Raw genomic sequence first — 4,182 nt, 5'->3', positions numbered from 1 at the left:
CCTTAACATAATCACAGAAGAACCTTCTTCATATTCACAGAAAGTACAATTGCTACCATGTGGATTCTCAAAAACTCAAAGAATTTGCTCGACTTACCATCTCAGAAAAGAACTAGGTTTTGTTAAAACATTTAAATTTTCAACTTGGTAAACCACTCTTCCACAAGACAAACTTAAATTAAATTGATCCATGGAGCTCTTGTTACAAAACGTGTTGACCATTGATATAGTTACATATCCATCTTCAGAGGTTCAGTAAGCAAAAGTCATCTGTAGATGTCTAAGAAATCAATAAGTGAAATGCTGGTCCTCCTTATTGATAACATCTATGCAAAACTTGAGGGTGAGACATTTAGGGAAGAAGGAGGCATCGGCATAGGCACCAATTGCGCTCTCCTTGATAATCTGATTTTGTTATGAGCATAAATCAGAATTTCTGATCGGATTGTCAAAACAAAGTAATTTGGTCAAGATGTTTAATTTCAGCTTCGGATATTTCGATGATCTGATATCATTCAATAACTATCAGGTCAACAATTCTCCTTCCACTGATTTACCAACCTGTACTATACTGAACAACAAAGGTTCCTGTGACATTGAATAAGATTTAATGCAAAGTTATGTTTTTTACTCAATCTGAAACAATTTCGGTTTGCAACAGATGAAAGACTCCTGTAAGTGTTCAAATGGTTTAATCTGCCATACTGACTTCAGCGTGATTTCATAAAAAAAACATGAACATGCCAAAATGTCAATTTACAATTCAATAGCGTGTGTGTCCACCTCTGGTTGCGATGCAAGCAACACATCTTCGTCACATGCAATGGACCAGGCGTCGCACAAAGTCCTGTGAGATATCTGTCCATATCTGCTGGAGCATGTTTCGAAGTTCCTGGAGTGTCTTTGGAACACGTGGTTGAGGTCGAAGGCGCCGATCCATCTTATCCCACATGTGCTCGGTTGGTGAGAGATCAGGGGAGCGAGCCAGACCAGGGGATGACATTCACATTGTTTTGTTGAAGAGAATCCAGAACAAGTCGAGCAATATGAGGCTTGGCGTTTTCATGTTGAAAGGTAATGCCTGGGCCATGACGACGCAAAAACGGTAGAACAACACGTTGACTCGATCCTGCTTCAAGCATACCAATCGCTCGCAGACGCTCATTTTCGGACAGGCGTTGCATTTCGTAATGTTGAATTATTGCATTATTTTGTTGTTTTTCTGAGTGGTTGTCAACACGATGCTAAACAATGCATATGGAATCCCGTTAACGTACGTTTTTATACCCATTCTTGGGTAGTGAAATGCAAGTCAACTTTTGCATGGAATACATGCTTTTCTGTAGCAGTTGCGTTTTTTGTGACTTGATTCCATACATGTACTACAATATTGAAAACCAAACTTTACTTGTTTGAAAAAACACTAAAATATTGGTGTCACAGGAACATTTGTTTTTGAGTATAGAAATAAAGGAGACCAGTGAGACAGCGTCATATGTTTCATATTTAGATATGTGCATAAAGATATAGAGTGACAAAACACTCTCCACAAGATTGTATGACAAAAAAGATGACTTCAACGTTCCCATAGTCAACTTTCCCTTCATGTTAATATTCCAGCAGCTCTGGCCCTTGGTGTCAACATTTCACAACTCTGGAGGTACAATAGAGCATGCTCTTTCCACCAAATTTCAAAGAGAGGCATACAACTCTTGTTCACTAGTTTTTTATAAAGATTACAACATTTAAGACCTCAGTAAACCTTTCAAAAATGTTTAATGTTAGACATCTGGAAATATTTACGCGCGAGTGACAAAAATTATGTCCGATGCAATTTTGACTTTAACCATACGTTCAGGTTAATAATTGCCTTGCCTTTGCATGTATTTGTGACGGGAGCCAGTGGTGGGGCGGGAAACGTTCATTTTTTCGCTAGCACCTGGTCTCACCACTATGTAATAGTGATTCATAAACAAATACTCATGATAGTCGGAATCCTACAATTGACCCTGTTTTGGCAGAGATTTCTTATAAATAGGGAAATGGTTTTACCTCTTACCTCTAAGACAAACTATTTTTCCAGATCGAATATCGGAAAATTGGCAGTTCACACAGCACTTCTCGAAACAGACAAACATTATTTGTGAATGTGTAGAGTTTGTAAATGTCACACGAAGCTCCTTCACAGGACCCCAACAACACAACAACCTATTCACAATTATTCTACAACGAGTGCTACTGCGAGAGTAAAGATGTATGAACAGAATGATTGTTGTATACCCAACGTGAACGGGATGGTAATTTTGTGAAATATCAAGCCATCATATCAAGGTTAGTGGGACTGTTAATACGTAGTGTAAAGCTGGCTTTAAGGGAGCTCCTTACAGTAAAAAGGAATGCATGTATAGTATCAGCGCTGAATTGATATATATTTATTGTAAATGTTAACCGCCAACGCAAGAGATTTACCACTCACCATTATCTCCCGAAACAGAAGGGCCCAGTCAGTCTTTCAAAACGAAAACTATTCATTGTTGGGCGTTTTAAAAGAAAATCAGCACTTAGATTCGTATGCCTTTTGTTTCGTAATGACACTCTCAGCAACATGCCAGCTACATGATGGGGGTCTGTAAGTAAACGAGCCTTAACCAGATACATAATGTGAGCACCTTCTCACGCCGTAGCGTGCAATGACATGCAACAATCCAAGTCACTGAGTCCAAGATCTGATGTCCCTAAATCATGAAAGATGGATGTTCATATTACGTTATTGACTTGATGTTTGACACACTCGTTGCTTGAGCAGCTATTAGCAGATATTGCGTTATTTAATATTCATATATAAAGTAACTGTGCGGTTTTCACGATGAATAATTAATAAGTGAATTCCTTATCATGATATGGCAACGTAATATTATGACGTTCACTATGATCATCACTATGACACTGTATAAAGATAGAGCACAATGACGAATGCCATACACGATTATGCTACCTAAAAGTAAACAATACTTCTCTCTACCTATAACCGTCAGTGTAAATCCTGCTGTGGTACCAAGCAGAGGTAGACCCCTGGGGCCGTATTTATCAAACAACTTAAGTCATAAATAAAACTTAAGTCAGTTAAAAAACTTAGTTTTCTTGTTTTTTACTTAAGTTTAGTGGGAAAAGTTTAGTCATATTTAACAAAAGACTTAGACTTAAGTTTTGTCATTTTCTGACTTAACTATTAAGACTCACCTTACTAGGCTTAAATCATGTATGTTTGTCTTAAGTCATGTAAAAAATAATGGCTGCCAGACGCAATTCAAGAATATTTAATGAGAGAAGAGATAAACTACATTCATTAGATGACAATGAACTGATACAGCGCTACAGATTTGATAGGAACAGTATTGTTTATATTTGTGATATCCTTGAGCAGGAGTTGAGTCCCATAACACAGCGGAGTTGTGCCGTGTCCTGCGTTACGAAGGTGCTTGTCACTTTGCGTTATCTTGCCACTGGCAAATTTCAAATGTGTAATGGTGATGACCATGGTCTGAGCCAACCCACTCTCGCTCGGGTGATTTTCCAAACGCTTGACTCCGTCACAAGTCACCGTATCCTTCGTAAATTTGTTACCTTTCCTGTACAACCCCAAGAAATAAGACGCCATCAACAGCGCTTCTATCAGACTGCCAATTTCCCAGGTATTGTTGGGGTAATTGATGGCACCCACATTCAGATTCAGCCCCATCAGTTAATGAGAAAGAATTTGTCAACAGGCATAATTACCATAGTGTAAATACACAAATAGTGTTTGACAGCGACGATCGTATCATCGACATTGTTGCACGTTGGCCTGGCTCAACACACGACTCCCGCATTTTGACAAGTGGGTTATGTCGTGAATACCAACTTAAGTTTTTGACTTGGCTAAGTAATTTTTCAGAAACTTAAGTTTTTTCTTAAGTCAAAACTAAGTTGTTTGATAAATACGGCCCCTGGTCATTGGAATGGAGTTGCTGGCGATTATAATGTATTTCCAAGTAAAAGTCATATATTTTAATGCGCTTCTAACTCAGAAAGCGCTGCATATTGCCTTATGAAACTTTGTATTCAGATCCTGCAGGCACTAAATTGGTTCCTTTTCTCATTCAAGAGTTTCTAAAAGTTTTAGTGTTTGCTTTTCCATGGCAA

General features: G+C 38.3%; 1 pseudogene; it reads left to right on the top strand.

Annotated features, from left to right (window-relative positions):
- Positions 1-3,289: 3,289 nt before the first annotated feature.
- On the top strand, positions 3,290-3,942 carry LOC139458709 (putative nuclease HARBI1; annotated as a pseudogene).
- The last annotated feature ends 240 nt before the right edge of the window (positions 3,943-4,182 follow it).

This window comes from Haliotis cracherodii, unplaced genomic scaffold (assembly GCF_022045235.1).
Source record: "Haliotis cracherodii isolate W230 unplaced genomic scaffold, xgHalCrac1.p SCAF_13, whole genome shotgun sequence".
Classification (NCBI taxonomy): domain Eukaryota; kingdom Metazoa; phylum Mollusca; class Gastropoda; order Lepetellida; family Haliotidae; genus Haliotis; species Haliotis cracherodii.
The sequence above is the reverse complement of the archived record's forward strand: the minus strand, read 5'-3'. Positions and strand labels throughout refer to the sequence as shown.